Genomic DNA, 19,650 nt, shown 5'->3' with positions numbered 1-19,650 from the left:
AAAAAGCTTTCGTACATATGGCCCTTAGTGCCAGAGCCCATTCTTTTGTTCAGAAGCCCGCTGCTGAAGCTATGGAAGGTCAGGGTGCTGGATGTCAAGTTAACCTACTCTTGATTTCTCTCATTTTTCTTTTTTGCGCTACCAGACACTCCTTGCAATTTAAACTCACTCTTGTAGGTTCTTTTTCATCCATGCCTACTGCCTTTGTGACAGTTTTTTGTCTTTTTCTCCCTCCTTCTTTCCCACTTGCTTGTTTATCCATTGCTTGCTCTAGATTAAAGTCTGATGAGGAAAAATAAGTGTCGGCCCCAAAAATGAGTGCTGGTGGGCCTCACCTGTAAATCACTCGCTCAAATTAATCACTGGTGGAACTGCGTAAACAGCCTTTACCATGCATCCAGTTCCACGCACACATTTACCACACATGCCTGTGCCATGTGTATATATGTGTATATGTGTTGTGTGCATATATATATATCAAAACAAAACCCATTCAGGGTTAGAATGACTGTTAGAAATGGGGGTTTTGGTTGGCAGTCAGGTTACCCTCTGTCCAAGCAAGAACCCTCACTCTAGTCAGGGTAAGTCACACACAATCCAAATTATCCTGTGCCCACCCTCTGGTAGCTTGGCACGAGCAGTCAGGCTTAACTTAGAAGGCAATGTGTAAAGCATTTGTGCAATAAATCATACAATAGCATAATATAGCACCACAAAAATACACCACACAGTGTTTTAGAAAAATATATAATATTTATCTGGGTATTTGCAGGTCAAAACGATCAAAGATGCAATATGAATTTGTAAAGATATCACTAAAAAGTGATATGAAGTGTCTTAAGTCTTAAAAAAGCAAACAAAGGCCCTCATTCTGACCTTGGCGGGCAGCGGAGGCCGCCCGCCAAAGTCCCGCCGTCAGGTTACCGTTCCGCGGTCGAAAGACCGCGGCGGTAATTCTGACTTTCCCGCTGGGCTGGCGGGCGGTCTCCTTCAGACCGCCAGCCAGCCCAGCGGGAAAGAGGCTTCCACGATGAAGCCGGCTCGGAATCGAGCCGGCGGAGTGGAAGCTGTGCGACGGGTGCAGTTGCACCCGTCGCGTATTTCACTGTCTGCGCAGCAGACAGTGAAATACATTTAGGGGCCCTCTTACGGGGGCCCCTGCAATGCCCATGCCAGTGGCATGGGCACTGCAGGGGCCCCCAGGGGCCCCGCGACCCCCCCTACCGCCATCCGGATCTCGGCGGTCCGACCGCCGGGATCTGGATGGCGGTAGGGGGGGTCAGAATCCCCGCGGCGGTGCAGCAAGCTGCGCCGCCGCGGAGGATTCAATGGGGCCGCGGTACACTGGCGGGACCCCGCCAGTGGTGCCGGTCCGACCGCGGCTTTACCGCCGCGGTCGGAATCCCCATTGAAGCACCGCCGGCTTGTCGGCGGTGCTCCCGCGGTCCTCCGCCCTGGCGGTCAAAGACCGCCAGGGTCAGAATGAGGGCCAAAGTCTCTTTCAAGCACAAAGTACCTGGTTTGGGGTGGAAAATCTCCACAGAGGGCCGCAGAAGAGGAGATGCGTGGAGAAATGGTGTGTGTGTTGGTTACGCCCCTTCACACTCTGACTTGCGTCATTATTTTTCACGCTGGGAGACGTGCATCATTCTACGGGAGGAAAAATGGTGTGTGCGTTCGTTGTGCCCCTTCACACACGGACTTGCGTCGTTATTTTTCACTTGGGAAAGACGTGCGTCGTTTTCCGGCACGCGGACGTCTCCTTCTATGGATCGTGGGATTACCAGATGTCCCAGGCACAACTGTGCGTGGATTCTTCGGCTTGTTTTCCGGCTGCGCGTCGTTCCGCGAGGCTGTGCGTGGAATTTTCTTTCTCACGGCAGGCGTCGCGTCGATTTCCCCTCTGGAAGTCCGGCGGCGTTGTCCATGCGAGGCCGTGCTTCAAAGTTCCGGCCGCCCTGTAGGCGTCGCGTCGAGCAGCGTCGGCATGCAGCGATTTTCTCGCCGAGGAACAAGCTGTGCGTCGGAATTTTCGGCACACGAAGAGTCCAAATGAAAAAGAGAAGTCTTTTTGGTCCTGAGACTTCAGGGAACAGGAGGCAAGCTCTATCCAAGCCCTTGGAGAGCACTTTTACAGCCAGACAAGAGTTCAGCAAGGCAGCAGGCCACCAGCAAGGCAGCAGTCCTTTGTAGAAAGCAGACAGGTGAGTCCTTTGAGCAGCCAGGCAGTTCTTCTTCGCAGGATGCAGGTTCTGGTTCAGGTTTCTTCTCCAGCAAGTGTCTGATGAGGTAGGGCAGAGGCCCTGTTTTATACTAAATTGTGCCTTTGAAGTGGGGGTGACTTCAAAGAGTGGCTAAGAAATGCACCAGGTCCCCTTTCAGTTCAATCCTGTCTGCCAGGGTCCCGGTAGGGGGTGTGGCAGTCCTTTGTGTGAGGGCAGGCCCTCCACCCTCCCAGCCCAGGAAGACCCATTAAAAATGCAGATGTATGCAAGTGAGGCTGAGTACCCTGTGTTTGGGGTGTGTCTGAGTGAATGCACAAGGAGCTGTCAACTAAACCTAGCCAGACGTGGATTGAAAGGCACAGTAAGATTTAATTGCAAAGAAATGCTCACTTTCTAAAAGTGGCATTTCTAGAATAGTAATATTAAATCCGACTTCACCAGTCAGCAGGATTTTGTATTACCATTCTGGCCATACTAAATATGACCTTCCTGCTCCTTTCAGATCAGCAGCTGCCACTTCAACAATGCATGAGGGCAGCCCCAATGTTAGCCTATGAAGGGAGCAGGCCTCACAGTATTGTAAAAACGAATTTAGGAGTTTTACACTATCAGGACATATAAACTACACAGGTACATGTCCTGCCTTTTACCCACACAGCACCCTGCTCTAGGGGTTACCTAGGGCACACATTAGTGGTGACTTATATGTAGAAAAAGGGGAGTTGTAGGCTTGGCAAGTACTTTTAAATGCCAAGTCAAAGTGGCAGTGAAACTGCACACAAAGGCCTTGCAACGGCAGGCCTCAGACAAGGTTAAGGGGCTACTGAAGTGGGTGGCACAACCAGTGCTGCAGGCCCACTAGTAGCATTTAATCTACTGGCCCTAGGCACATATAGTGCACTCTACTAGGGACTTAACAAGTAAATTAAATAGCCAATCATGGATAAACCAATCAATAGTACAATTTACACAGAGAGCATATGCACTTTAGCACTGGTTAGCAGTGGTAAAGTGCCCAGAGTTCAAAAGCCAACATCAACAGGTCAGAAAAAATAGGAGGAAGGAGGCAAAAGGTTTGGGGATGACCCTGTCAAAAAGCCGGGTCCAACATGACCCCCCACCAGCCTAAAGCCAGGGGAGAACAATCACTATCCTGATGTACTTCCCTGTTTGAGGCGACAGAACAAGGACCCAGGCCCACAACAGCAGGGGCATGCTCCAGTTCTTTGCCTTCCTGACTCCAGTTGGATCCCTCTGTCCATAATCTCAGGGTCCACTAAGCCAACCCATGGGGAACCTTTCTCCTTACCTGCAGATACCATCTGTGCAGCACCTAACCTTACTTTGCTCACAGACGTATCCCAGGAGCAGGATAGTACCACCAGGACCAACACAGTGGTGTTGCCCACTCTACCCCCGGGGTGTGACACTTGTCCCCTCCCCAGGGATAACTCTGTCCACCCGGACAGCAAGCCACAGTGGTTACTGACAGCTGTCAGGGATGAGAGCCAGGCCCCAGGCCTCTCAAAGCTCTCCCACCACTCTGGCTGTGGAGAATGGGGGGCGGTAGACCCAGGTGCTGGGCACCCTTTAACCACTGTCCCTTCCACCAGGTCAGGGATGACAGCTTGAACCTGGTCCTCCCCTCTGGGGCTCTGTACCCTCCCTCCTGGAGCGGAACCCCCAGAGTCCAACATGGTCAGGGTGCTTATAGAAGCCACCCTGCACCATTCCTCCACCAGTGCAGGGCTGTTAACCTGCAACTGGCCCTCCAACCTGGGGTCTGCACCTTCAGGTTGGACTAGGGCCTGGGGTGAGGCTTCTCTCCCCCTGCCCTCCCTTCTGGGGTCCAGCACCCTCCAACTAGGAGTGGCATTCTCAGATGACAATATGGCAGGGGCACTGTTATCAGTAGCCCCTCCCTCCAGGTCCGGGGGGACACCCTGAACCTGGTCTTCCAGCCCAGGGTCTGTACCCTCAGACTGGATCACTGCCTGGCAAACCAGGACTTTCTGGGGAGCACACCTACCCCCCACCAGGTCAGAGTTTAACCTCTGAACCTGGCCATCCAACCCAGAGTCACCACCCTGAGGTTGAACAATTGCCTGGCACACCAGGACTTTCTGGGGGGCACACCTACCCCCCACTAGGTCAGAGTTTAACCTCTGAACCTGGCCATCCAACCCAGAGTCACCACCCTGAGGTTGAACGATTGCCTGGCATGCCAGGACTTCCTGAGGGGCACACTCACCCCCCACAAGGGACACACCATCCCCAAGGGCCACACAAGAGTCTGGTTGGCGCAGGTCTCCTGACCTCTGCCCATCTGGCAGAGTCTGGATCTCCCCCAAACCAGAAACGGTTTCACCTGGGTCATTCCTGGGGGCTCTGCTCTCAGAGCTGACCCCTGACTCTCCAGGACCTCCACTGGGGTCCGCAACCCCCTCTCAACCCTCTGTCTGGACTTCTGCACCCCCTCACTAGGAGTGGTACTGCCAGACACCAGAACTGGTGGGATGCTGGCTACAGTCACTCCCCCCCCAAGTTCTTCTGACACTGCGGGCCTCCTTTAACAGGTGGCCCTATGGTACAGGCTAGGCTTCCCTCCTGGCGTTCCCTCATGGAACCCTCTAGGACCTGGGACCTACCTGGGACACTACAATCCTCTCCCACCTCACTTGGTTGGGAAACACCTAGACAACTCCCTTCAGGAGCACCTCCAAATGCCTCTTCAGACTCTCTGGGATTCACCCAGAAGTCTGCCTCCATTGTAAGCTTCCTGGGGTCAGAGAACTCACACTCCACCTGGTGTTGGCATAGCTCTGGGAAATAAGGACCAGACATATGCTCTCCAGCAATTACATCACTCTGCCCTTCACATGTATTAACCACAGTACCCTTCACCCAACCATCCAGTGACTCAGCCTTGAAAAAGCACTCTACATCACCCTCGTGAGACTGGTGAGACAGTATCTGACTATCCCTGACACTCAACCCATACTCTTCTGGGATGTCTCCACACTCTATATCCAGGACGTCCACCAGGGGGGAACCCTTTTCCCTGTCACTCTCTTCTAGAGCCAGTAAAGTGTCCCTCCTCTCAGTAGGAATATGACTCCCTGTGCCAGTTCCCCAATCCTTCTCAGGGACCCTGTGCTTAACGGGAACTACCTCATACTCTTGAACTGCCTGGGGTGTGTCAACTCCCTTCTTCAAGTTGGGCACCACATCTCTGGGCTTGTGCCCTTCTTCAGCAGTACAGGATGCAAGATTTTTGCTGCCACCATCTGAACTGGACTCAGCCCTTCCGGCTTCCAGTTTCAGCTCTTCACAGCTCAGCTCCTGAGCTGCAATCCTTTCTTTTTCTAGGGCTAAGGCTCTTGCTGCCTCGGCCCTTTCAATAAAGTCATCTAGCTCCTCCAGCGACCGCTCTGCCTCTAGGAGCCATTCATTTTTCACTGGTTCTCTTTCCTCAACTGAGTAGTCTTCCTCCTCATCTGAGAAGTCCTCCTCCTCATCTGAGGAGTACTTAGTCATTTGTTTTTTTGCTGCCTCTCCCTCTGCCCATCTTTCTTCCCCCCAGGTTATGTAGGTATCTAGCAGTTCCATCTTAGTAGATCTCCTTGACATAGGAAGTCCCCATTTTCTGCAAAGCCTCCTTAGGTCAGCCTTAGTGAGGGATTCAGTAGGCACAAAGAATGACACACGGTAGATACCCATTCTCAATCTGATAAGATATCACAGGCAAAAAACAAAATCCAAAGTCCAAAATATCAATAATATATCCAGGAGGACATCAGAGAACCAAAAGCAAAAAGATGAAAAATCAAGTTGACCTTCAACTGTGGATAGGTAGTGAAATACTTAGCTACTGTATGTCACTGCACAAATACAAGTCCTATCCTCACCGCTGATCACCAATGTTAGAAATGGGGTTTTTCGTTGGCAGTCAGGTTACCCTCTGTCCAAGCAAGAACCCTCACCCTAGTCAGGATAAGTCACACACAATCCAAATGATCCTGTGCCCACCCTCTGGTAGCTTGGCACGAGCAGTCAGGCTTAACTTAGAAGGCAATGTGTAAAGCATTTGTGCAATAAAACATACATTAACATAATATAGCACCACAAAAATACACCACACATTGTATTAGAAAAATATATAATATTTATCTGGGTATTTGCAGGACAAAACGATCAAAGATGCAATAAGAATTTATAAAGATATCACTAAAAAGTGATTTGAAGTGTCTTAAGTCTTTAAAAAGCAAACAAAGTCTCTTTCAAGTACAAAGTACCTGGTTTGGAGTGGAAAATCTCCGTAGAGGGCCGCAGAAGAGGAGATGCGTGGAAAAATGGTGTGTGCGTCGGTTACGCCCCTTCAGATACTGACTTGCGTCATTATTTTTCACGCGGGGAGACGTGCGTCGTTCTACGGGAGGAAAAATGGTGTGTGCGCCGGTTGTGCCCCTTCACACACGGACTTGCGTAGTTATTTTTCACTCGGGGAAGACGTGCGTCGTTTTCCGGCATGCGGACCGTCTCCTTCTATGGATCGCGGGATTACCAGATGTCCCAGGGTCTGTGCGTGGATTCTTCGGCTTGTTTTCCGGCTGCGCGTCGTTCCGAGAGGCTGTGCGTGGAATTTTCTTTCTCACGGCAGGCGTTGCGTCGATTTCCCCTCTGGAAGTCGGGCGGCGTTGTCCATGCGAAGCTGTGCGTCAAAGTTCCGGCCGCCCCGTAGGCGTCGCGTCGAGCAGTGTCGGCGTGCGACGATTTTCGCGCCGAGGGGCAAGCTGTGCGTCGAAATTTTCGGTGCACGAAGAGTCCAAATGAAAAAGAGAAGTCTTTTTGGTCCTGAGACTTCAGGGAACAGGAGGCAAGCTCTATCCAAGCCCTTGGAGAGCACTTTTACAGCCAGACAAGAGTTCAGCAAGGCAGCAGGCCAACAGCAAGGCAGCAGTCCTTTGTAGAAAGCAGACAGGTGAGTCCTTTGAGCAGCCAGGCAGTTCTTCTTCGCAGGATGCAGGTTCTGGTTCAGGTTTCTTCTCCAGCAAGTGTCTGATGAGGTAGGGCAGAGGCCCTGTTTTATACTAAATTGTGCCTTTGAAGTGGGGGTGACTTCAAAGAGTGGCTAAGAAATGCACCAGGTCCCCTTTCAGTTCAATCCTGTCTGCCAGGGTCCCAGTAGGGGGTGTGGCAGTCCTTTGTGTGAGGGCAGGCCCTCCACCCTCCCAGCCCAGGAAGACCCTTTCAAGATGCAGATTTATGCAAGTGAGGCTGAGTACCCTGTGTTTGGGGTGTGTCTGAGTGAATGCACTTGGAACTGTCAACTAAACCTAGCCAGATGTGGATTGAAAGGCACAGAAAGATTTAAGTGCAAAGAAATGCTCACTTTCTAAAAGTGGCATTTCTAGAATAGTAATATTAAGTCCGACTTCACCAGTCTGCAGGATTTTGTATTACCGTTCTGGCCATACTAAATATGACCTTCCTGCTCCTTTCAGATCAGCAGCTGCCTCTTCAACAATGTATGAGGGCAGCCCCAATGTTAGCCTATGAAGGGAGCAGGCCTCACAGTAGTGTAAAAACAAATTTAGGAGTTTTACACCACCAGGACATATAAACTACACAGGTACATGTCCTGCCTTTTACCCACACAGCACCCTGCTCTAGGGGTTACCTAGGACACACATTAGGGGTGACTTATATGTAGAAAAAAGGGAGTTCTAGGCTTGGCAAGTACTTTTAAATGCCAAGTCGAAGTGGCAGTGAAACTGCACACACAGGCCTTGCAATGGCAGGCCTGAGACAAGGTTAAGGGGCTACTGAAGTGGGTGGCACAACCAGTGCTGCAGGCCCACTAGTAGCATTTAATCTACTGGCCCTAGGCACTTATAGCGCACTCTACTAGGGACTTACAAGTAAATTAAATAGCCAATCATGGATAAACCAATCAATAGTACAATTTACACAGAGAGCATATGCACTTTAGCACTGGTTAGCAGTGGTAAAGTGCCCAGAGTACAAAAGCCAACAACAACAGGTCAGAAAAAATAGGAGGAAGGAGACAAAAAGTTTGGGGATGACCCTGTCAAAAAGCCAGGTCCAACAATGACGCATAAATTATGCAAAGCAAATGAGAGAAATCTGGGTAATTCCCATGTTTAGGTGGAGAGCGGCTACCAGTAAAGAGCACCCTGCAACACCAGCAACACTTTGGATTTTCTCACCATAAATGTCTGTTTTTCTAACAAAGTTTTTAAGCATAGGATTGACAGGGTGCCATCCACGCCAAGCTAGAAAATGACAACGTCTTTTGCTATTTGTACAGCAAAATCTTTAAGTACAGGATTGGCTCAGTGCCATCCTTGCTGAGCTATATAATGACAAAAGCCTTTCACCACTCCAGTGGTACATATATATATTTCTTTTTTTGAGAACACGTCCCATAGAATCTCTTCAACATACAGACATGCTCATGTCAATGTTATAATTTTGTCTCACGCACAATATCTTTCTGTTCAATAATGAGTACTATCTTCAAATACAAGGTACGGCGATGGGGTCATCCTTCGCATCTACCTATGCAAATCTCTAAATGGGATGGTGGGAGAAAGAAGTAGCGTGGTCAGATGCCCACAATGCCTACATGGGGAAGGTAGTACTCTGGGTACGATACATTGATGATCTCTTTCTTATATGGGATGGTCATGAAGAGGCCTTGCAGAAGTTTGTCCATGTGTTGAACAATAATGAGTTAAATATTCGTCTTGAGACAGTCTGGAGTAGAAACACGAATGAGTTTTTGGATGTCCTGCTTGAAGTCAAGAATGACAAATTTGAGACCACAGTATACTGTAAACCCACTGCATGCAATTCCATATTGCATGGCAACAGTTGGCATCCGAAAGCATTAAAATGGAGCATACCCAATACCCAATTCCTGTGGGCTCGCAGGATATGTTCAGATGACGTTGGTTTTAGAAGGGAAATTATGGCAATGACAAAAAGATTCTTGAGGAGGGGCTATCCTTACAAAATTCTGACTGATGCACAGAATAGAGTCAAAAGCAAAACCAGAGAAGAATTACTCGTCAAGAATCAACTCACCAATGACAATTTTAACATGAATAGATCTCCTCCGAGACTGTTTCTAGAATTTAATCATCAACATGTGGCACTCAAGACTATTCTGCAAAGCAATTGGCATGTTTTACAACAAGATCCTTACGTAAAGAAGATAATTGGTCAACATCCCACAATCACCTATCGTAAAACTCACCTATTGAGATACCATTTGACCAGGAGCCAAATGACAATAAAAGCAATATGCTGTGGTTAACTAAAAAGAGTGTAGGCTTTTGAAAATGTTGCCATTGTAAGGCGTTCAAATATGCAGAAAATGTGCAGAGTTATCAACCATTTGATGGTAGAAAATGCGTGATCAAAGACCGCCTTACATGTGAAACTGAATATGTTGTTTCTGTTATTGAATGTGGCTGCCAGAAGAAATATGAAGGCAGCACCATTCATAAACTTAAGATCAGATTTGTACAACATTTAGATCAATCAAGAATCATGATAGGTCCTATCCCTTGGCCAAACATTTTTGGGATACACATGGAGGAGATTGTAGCACTTTAACTTTTTATGGAATCAAATCAATCAAATTGGGCCCTAGATCAGGTGATAGGACATTGGAGTTAAGACAGATGGAATCCAAGATGATTTTATTGCTTGGTTCAGAAAATCCACGGAGACATAGGGGGTCATTCCGACCCCGGCGGGCGGCGGTCGCCGCCCGCCTGGCGGGAACTGCCAATTGGCCGCTGAGGCCCTTTTGACTTTCCCGCTGGGCCGGCGGGCGCCCGCCAAGGGAGTGGCAGGAAAGGGCCTGCAACAGAGAAGCCGGCTCCGAATGGAGCCGGCGGTGTTGCAGGTGTTGCAGTTGCACCCGTCGCGCTTTACACTGTCTGCTAAGCAGACAGTGAAAAGCATACTGGGGCCCTGTTAGGGGGCCCCTGCACTGCCCATGCCAGTGGCATGGGCAGTGCAGGGGCTCCCAGGGGCCCCGGGACACCCGTTCCCGCCATCCTGTTCCTGGCGGTGAAAACCGCCAGAAACAGGCTGGCGGGAAGGGGGTCAGAATCCCCATGGCGGCGCTGCTTGCAGCGCCGCCATGGAGGATTCTCCCAGCCGGGGCTAATCCGGCGGGAAACCGCCAGACCCTGTTTTCCGACCGCGGCTTTACAGCCGCGGTCGGAATGGGCACTGAAGCACCGCCAGCCTGTTGGCGGTGCTTCCGTTGCCCGCGGCCCTGGCGGTCTTGGACCGCCAGGGTCGGAATGAGGGCCATAGTCTTGATGCAGAATTATATATACATTTATGATGAATAGATAGAACATAGCCAATATGACATCAGAATAGGCTGAATTGCTTCCATGTTTACATCTTCCCACTCTTCGTGTTGTAATCTGAAATATTTAATATGATGGGCTATGAACAGTGATGTTGCTCTGATACAGTTTTGGTAATTGGCATTTCCTCAGAAATGCTGAGAGTATATATCTTGGTTGCTGAAATTACTATGATCTTTTTTTAATCATAATCTCTATATATTTTGTTTTTAGAACACCTATTATCGTATAGATGTTGTAGCACTTTTGCACTGGACACTTTATGTAATACGGTTAGAATGATATACTAGAATATGGATTCACCGAATGATTTGGTTGAATCCATGGGTGTGGACTACAGGTCCTGGCCTGTGGAAATTGTTGAGAGGAAGTATTAGACTATTTAGTTGTAGGATAGACAATAGGATAGGATAGCTGTGCAGTTGCAGAAGAATTGATGAGGCTCATTCTTGAATGAGACATTTGGGTAATAGACACAGTCTAAAATAGAACAAATATTTATAGATTTGAGTGGTATATGACACTCTTATGATTGTTCAATAGATTCTCTAGAAGTGCATTTTGCAATTGCCATTGCACTTTGGGGTATTTAATATACAGAATGGACGGTTGATGTTCAGTTTTATATTTCTTTATCAGGTTTAATGTTACAGATTATGTGAATATATACTTCAGTGAAACAACAAATTATTTATGGACAAATTTATATATATGAATGTGTACATCTATATATTGCTATATAAGTTATTTTATATCTTCAATGGCATACAAGGCACTAGTCACTTTATTTCATGGTAAAATACATAAAAAAGATGAAAATACACCATTGATCTTGTTGCAGGGAATTGCATTTAGTAATTTAACATTGCTTCGAATATGCTCTAGTGGTTTTTTACATATTAGTGACCAAAAGATGCACACAAAGTAGTAATTTTGTCTGTATGTTATAAATGTGTTGTTCCTCATCAAGCGAATGTCGATAGTTAATAACTGAATAGTAGGTATGAGAGATAGCAAGAGAACAATCTATATATGACAAGATGGCCGCACCTTTAGTCTGCACCAGTGAACAACCGAAATAGATGGGGGTCTAAGGTGTGTATTTATAGATGTCTTGGTGTGTGGTGAAAATGTCCAGTAGAAGGCGTCAGACGAAATGCGTAGACATTTTTGTTTGGAAACAGCATTGATTTTGCAACGTATTTGGAATAAAGCAGATGAACATTTATGGATGAGACACTGTTGTTTCTTCAATTCCGGTCGGCAGCCGCTCGGTGAACGGTTTCTCACTGTTGTGGAGTATATATATTTATATATATATATATATATATATATATATATATATATATATATATATATGTGCTTCTGACTTTGTCAAGCATTTGCCAACTGGCTTCTTATCGTCGGGGAGCTCTTGAAAAGCTCTTATGCCATGGAGCAGAAAACACTATCTCCAAACATGCCGAAAAGAGCATAGTACTCCAAGATAGTTGCAAATATATGATTCTCTAAAGCCTTCTACAGCAAAGGTCAAAAAATGTTTTTGAAATGAACAAGGCTGAAAGAAATTGGGTCTTTAGTTGGCATAAGTGTACACCCTGTCCAGGTAGGGACCGCAATCCTAGTTAGGGTAAGGCAAAATATGTAACCTAAATGAACCTTCGCTCACCCTCTGGTAGCTTGGCAAAAAGCAGGTAGGCTTACCTTAGAAGGCAATTTGTAAAGTATTTGTGCTACATCCGTACAATAATCATAGAAGGTACACCACAAAAACACTCCACACGGATGCAGAAAAATGAAGCTCTTTTATCTGCATAAATCGTTTTCAGAACAATACAAGTCCAATTCATCAATGATTAAATATTTACTTTGCAAGATTACGTAAAACAAGGTTGATAACCTAGGATAGGATAAAAAAGTGGATGCTGTGGACTCCTCGGCACTAGAGTGCATTGTTTATATAGATTAAAGTAATATCCTGGGTGAGCTCGGGGAGCGGCTGAGTGCAAGGCTCCTGGGCGCGGTCACCAGGAAAACAGAGGCCGGTGACACCAGGGGGGAAGTCACTGCCCCGTGAGGGTAAGAATGGACATTAAGGTAAACAAAGCTGCTCAGGTCCTTTGACCAAGTTCAGCAATGCTGCTCGAGGCTGAACATCCAAGTGGGTGACCAAGGTTAGCAAAGCCGCTCAGGGGTGATTGATGCGAGTGGAAGGCAGGATCCAGAAAAGCCGCTTGGGTGGTTAAAGAAAGTGGGCGCCTAGTTCAGCCAAGCTGCTCAGAGTGATTGAAATGAGAGGGCAGTGAAGGTTAGCCTGGATACTCAGGGTAACTGAAGAAAGTGAAAGGCAAAGTAAAGCAAAGGCCGCTTTGAGTCACTCTGGCGTTGGTGGATGAGTCCTAGGCTACTGGGCAGAGATCAGCAGGTAGGAGGGCAGCACAGCAAGGGAGGGCAGCAGTTCCTGGGAACAGTCCAACCTGGCAAAGTGTCAATCCTGACACATAGCAGTCTTTCCTCCAGGCAGCGTTTCCTTGAGTCCAGAAGTGTACAGATTTGAGTGGTTCAGGGACCCAGTATTTATACGAGAAAGTGACTTTGATGTCGGGGGTAACTACAAAGAATTCCTGTGAAGTGAACAGGTCCCCTTTCAGGTCAGCCCCAGTGGGAGGTAATCCGCCCCTTTATGTGGACCATGGTCGCTACCCCTTGAGGTGTAAGTGTGAGCCCTTCCCAACCAGGTCCTCAGAAACACCCAGCAGTATGCAGATTAATGCAGATGCAGTTGAGTAACCTGTGTTGTGGATGTCTGGAGGGAATGCACAAGTGTAGCTGTCACTTAGCCCAGGTCAGACGTGTACTGAAGATAGTCTGTGGGCACACAGGGCAATGAGTGAAGAGAAATGCGCACTTTCTAAAAATTGCATTTCTAAAATGGTAGTAATAAATCCAATTTTACCAATAAAGACTATTTATTATTACCACTCCAAAGGTAGTAAGCACAATGTAGCCACTCCTCTCAGATCAGGAACTACAGCTTAAAGGTATTCTAAGTAATTCCCAGTACTGGCCTGTGAGAGGGGCAGGCCTCACAGTAATAAAAAAAACAATTTAGGGAGTTTTTCATTACCAGGACATGAAAAACGTAAGAGTACATGTCCTGCCTTCTGCTTCCATTGCACCCTGCCCTATGGGCTACCCAGGGCTTACCTTATGGGTAATTTACATGAAAGAAATGAAGAGTTTTGTGCCTGGCAAGAGGTTTAAGATGCCAAGTTGGGGTGGCAGAGAGACTGCACACACAAGCTTGCAGTGGCAGGCCTGAGACATGTTTACATTGCTACTTAAGTAGGCGGCACAGTCAATGCTGCAGACCCAGCGGCACAGTCACTGCTGCAGACCCACTAGTAGCATTTAATTTACAGGCCATGGGTATATGGTATACCACTTTACAAGGGACTTACAGGTAAATTAAATATGCCAATTGTGGGTACACCAATGTTACCATATTTAAGGGAAAAACACATGCACTTTAGCACTGGTTAGCAGTGGTAAAGTGCTCAGAGTCTTAAGGCTAACAAAAAGATACATCACCTAAACAGCAAAACAGGAGATAAAAGACAAAAGACTGGGGTAAGACCACACTAAGGATGCCAGGTCTAATAAAGGCTCATCAGATAGAGCTGAAACATGTAGGTCTGGGACAGCTTGCCATTCACCCCAAATGAGTATGCAGTTTTACAGTGCAGGGGTGGGTGGTAGTAAAGGTAGGTAAGAGTAAGGTTAGGGGTGGTAAGTGGTAAAGGAAGTTAGAGATAAATGTAGGGTTAAGGGGAGGAAATAGGTAAAGGGAGGATAGGAGTAAATTTAGAAAAGGGGGTTTGCCCCCCCAACCCCAGGTACCCCGTGGCAGTGTATCTTATACTGAATGTGTACAATGTTGAAACTCATGACTACATACCGACAGCACTTTCTGTCATAGGCCATGTCAGCATAATACTAGTACAAGCATTTGCAACGCAATAGGTCTCGCATTTGCTCGAGTTAGAGCTATTAACATTGTAAACTCCTAACTGGACTTTTCTTGCCACATAAACTGAAAATGAAAAGTAAAACAGTTTCACATAAGCGAGCCAACGGCCGCCATGAGTGTGAAGGAGACACACAAAAGGAAACAGAAGTTCACACGCAGTCAAACGCATTGGCAAAAGTGCAATTATCCATGTAACAGGGTCGTTGTTATCCAAAGCTCTTGACTACTGCCCAAAAAGATCGTGCTGGGTAGGAAATAAAAAAAACAGTAGTCCAGAAGCCATTTGGAAAACGCAGAGCATCATATGTTTTCAGTAGTTTACCGATCGAGAATGGCTAAACACCGGAAAAGGCATGATGTATGCATGTCTTTTACTAATGAAAGCAAGTGAATTTTAAAAGGCAAGCCCACAAACCAACCAAACTGATGGGCGTGACATGGGCATGGTTAAAAGCCCACAGAGAGATTACAACAGGAGCCAGAGCGATTGCATGCTCAATCCTAAAAAAAAATCACAGGCACTGAAAGTTTGAGGGCTTGTGCCACAGTTCACATAGCATTAGCACATCTGTAGTTTACATTCCTTAGCAGATATGGTTGTAGTGTAGTAAATTATACCATGGTTTGAATGTATCCGTCTGGGTGCGGGCGGACGTCCAATTCTAAACTGAAGGTTCAAGTGCTTATAGGTAGTAAATGCTTTAGAAATTGACTTGTTATTGATAGTTGGTGTATAAAGTTCTGTAGACAGAAACAACAGCCAATTGCTATAAAAGCCTATGGCAATAATCTGATACCGTGTGAAAAACAGAAGAGGGATAGATGTGATTGACATAATCTTCAACATTGGTAATTGCCCCAGACCACATGAAATAATCTTTTCGTTTACTGGGCTATTACAGACTTCGATCAGTGATAAACAAATATTTTTTGGCTATACTTTAAATGGAATGGCCGAGCACGTAAAGCTAGGCCCAGTCCCACAGGAACACAAGCAACCTCTGGCGAGATGAGGCCTTTCAGGCCCTCATCATTCCTGTGCATCTTGAGTTGTTACGCACTCTGTAAAACCAATGCAACCTTCAGCCCTCAGCTAGTACATCTGGAAAGTGAATCATGCCGTAAACACAAATAGATTGTTTTTAATCTTTACCGCTTGCATGAGTCACATGACAGGCCAGGCCTTTGTTAGGAGTATAGGTGGTATTTATCATACATTATAAAAAACGATATTTATCAACTGCGGTAAATACCACCCATTAAGAGTTGTTGAGGAATAACATGCAGACTTTTGTGTATAACACACAAAACTCTGCATGCTACAGGAAATATTGTACGGTTTTCCCTTGTTTAATATTGGCTGATTAGATTTTCCGAAACTGAACGAAAGTTGAGTTATTTAACACTTAAGATAATTATTGGATGCGTTAAACAACTAACAACTCATAATTCCAACTCGTGCAAAAACAGGTATTTATGTACGGTTCACAATTAACCACCCAACTCATAATCAGGCCCTTAGTGTTGACCCATCCTGGAGCTGAACTAGACCTTTTTTAACTTTCCCATATCCATTCCAGTGCTCACAGTGATACAAAAGAAGCATATGTGTCTAGCTCCCTCTGCCACAGTTCTGGAACATTTCTTGCCAACCATTAACATGTAATCAAGAGACCCACCTATGACCTGAGCCTGATGCTTTCATGGCCTAAGGATACCATGGCCTCTGGAAAGTAAACCCCAGTGCATGTACAGCCACATCATAGGTGCACAGAGTGCACCTCTCTGCCTGGTCAAACACCAGCAAACATTAGAGAGTTTTGTAGAAATGTCACAGTTGTGCCAACCGGCATACTGAGTTGCATAAGCAGACTGTGAATCTCACTCTTTGGATGTCGAGAGATTCCAGATTCCTAAACCAAAACTGCTCAAACCCTATATATTTGTATATATATATATATATATATATATATATATACATATATATATATATATATATGTATATATATATATATATATATATATGTCACTCTGCATGCAGATCCATGTCTTACCACCACCATGTCTTACCACCACCCACAGAGTGGACAGCTAAACCTTCAATTGAGTTTGCCACGATACGCACTATAGATCTCCTTCTTTCTAGATCCATTCTTATCACTAAACCAATCCAAGTTCTAATTCGAACAAAAAAAAAAGGCTGGCTTGTAGTTCACAGTCTTAGATGTAACCGAGGAAAGGACAGACCTGGCATTAACTCCAGAGACTCCTGCCATATCTGGCTGTTACTCTGATTATGTTCACCTTCTAGCAAAAAAAAAACATAAAGTAAGAGCCAAGTGATTCCTGAGGTCTCACATTTTCATGGCACCTTAATATGTGCTATGCTGAATGGATGTAAGTTTAGTAGCACAACATAAGGACTTTTGTCTTCCCGACATCCCAGATAGAAACTATTCCTTCTGGGATGTTGGGCAGACACTGGTCCTTACACTATGCAAACAGTTGTCCCATTTATCCCTATTCTCAACTTTCTGGCTGGCCTATGAGGTACTCCATCTGTATTTGTTGTTCCATCATCATAGAGCATGTCTCTTCTTGTCTCACACCCAGGTGTCCCACATACACAGAAGAAGGTGGCTACTGCTCCTTCACCAGGCTGTGTGGAGACTGACTGTTGGTGGCATTTCAGATTCTAGTGTGCGGGCAGGCCTGTTTTTCAGCACCCCTGGAGAACAGTTATCTGTGCCACATAGCCAAGCCCTTGACTACTTTCCTGTGCAGATGTGGAGAAATGTGGTGTTTTGCATTTATGTGGTGATATGTTAGAGATATTGCAGTTTGAATGCTGATGAATGGTATCTACAGGGATACATTTACTACAGTGCAAGATGGAGGGTACCCCCTTCATGGCACCTGGTGTATATGGCAACCTTTGTGTAGTATTCAAGGCCTAGTCTATCCTAGAGGTTTGGGAGATTCCACATTCGCCATTCTGCCAGGATCCTCTTCTTCAGGAAGACAAAGAACTGCACAAAAACTTTTTGTGATCCTGGGCAGCACTTGCCTGCTTATTTCTGATGATAGTCCATTGACAGAGGTTGTGAGAAGTGCAAATATTTTGAGCTAAAAGGATTCAAAAGTAACTTTTTTTTTCTTGATCTGTGATCCAGAAATGTCATGCTACGCAGGCCACCATCGAAATGACGGTCAGCATGCACAGTGCAGGAGCGGATGCTGTGCTGGTGGTCACACTCTGCTACTACAGAGGAAAACTGACAAGTGCTGCTCTTATCCATCATTACACAAAGGTAATAGCTGTGGAGGTTTGCTAACATGATGAAAAACACGCAGTTTGCATATTTGCATGAATTGACGTACTGCTGTTTAGAACATCACTTGCTGAAGTCACTAGGGTCGGGTAGAAATAACAATGCTTTTTGTTCCTGGTCTGCAAAGATGAGGAACCAATACCTCCTCTTCCTGCAGATAAATTGCCTTTGTCCAAATCTGAAAGCACGCGAGTATCAGTTGAAGTAAAGAACCAAAAGAATTGAGCTTAGTGAATGCTGAACACTACTGAACAATGTGCAATAATCCCGCAGTTTCTCCCATACACAAATGTAACTTTTATTGGAATATAAAATTGTTAGCGTGTCAGAGCCTTAATAAGTAAACTTACAAGGAGGCCCATTTAGGTTGACAAACCTTTGGACCACGCTTGGGGACTCCCCAGCATGAAATATTTTCTTGGCATCACCAATCAATAAATCAATAAACAATCAATAATAGCAACATTCTAATCAATAAACATTTAATAAAACTTAATCATTTAACTCACCATAACTCCTCAGGTCGTGAATAACCACACCAGTTTAGTCAAAAGTTAAGATATTTAAGGCCATATGTACGAACACATTTTCCCATTGACACAGAATGAGAAAAACCCTTTGCTACATCTGGCCCTTATTTCCCTATTGGTTACAATCTAAGATCATGTCTTACTAACAATAAACCACACCAAACAATCCTAATTAGTAAGCAAAACACGACTTTGATCAACGCATCAGTTATATATGTTCAGTATTTAGGCACATCATTAATACGAAGCAACTTAACAGAGTCTCATTAGTATATTGATTCAACAAAGCAAGGACTCAGTCATTTGTCTATTTGCGTAAGATATTTGTGAAAGCCTTAACTAACCACGAATTAGCATTAGCATGTTGGGCCTCATGCAAAACATTTTAGTAAACACGAATTTAGAAAAACATCTTAACAAAGGCCTCTATCAAAATAGCAGTTGGTACCTAGAAAGAAAAGGCCAACAGACAATCACAAATTTTGCATAGGATAGTTACCAATCCAACAGATCAGAAAACAGCATCAGTGTTCGTCCTCAGGACATCAGTCGATTCACCATCAGCAGAGATAGGACAGGTAAAGTCTCAAGACAGCATAGTTCAGAAAATGAATTTACTTCCCTCAGATGGAGGAGAAGTTGATATCAGACAAGAATGGGGTAGAGGATGGTTTGAAGTGGCAGGACAATTTAACTCTAAAGTATGGGTTTGAAGTGTCCGGAAGAATGGCAAATGACAAAAGTCTTATGGCAAAGGAAAAGGGCAAATGTCTCTGTCAAAGTGGAAGAAGGAAAAAGTGTGTGTTTCCCTTGGGCTACACCGTTAAATCAATACCATCTAATTGTTCCCTAATTCCTCATTGGATAAAGTTTGGTGCATCGTTATCTCTGTCCAATAACTCGGTAAGCACCTTACTAGAATTTTCCCCTGTTTACAGTTCTCATGTCGCGGATTGGTCCATGTTATTGACGTCTTCAACAGTTGGAATGTCAGGTAGAAAATGTTACCACTTTACGCTCCAGTCAGTGTCTTCTTTGTCTTCTCCTAGTATGGTTAACCTTGGACCTGTTGCAAATTGCACTGTTGCATTCAGCAAGAATGTCGCCTTGAGCAAG

The sequence above is a fragment of the Pleurodeles waltl genome, chromosome 11 (assembly GCF_031143425.1).
Source record: "Pleurodeles waltl isolate 20211129_DDA chromosome 11, aPleWal1.hap1.20221129, whole genome shotgun sequence".
NCBI lineage: Eukaryota > Metazoa > Chordata > Amphibia > Caudata > Salamandridae > Pleurodeles > Pleurodeles waltl.
This window is presented reverse-complemented; position numbering follows the sequence as displayed.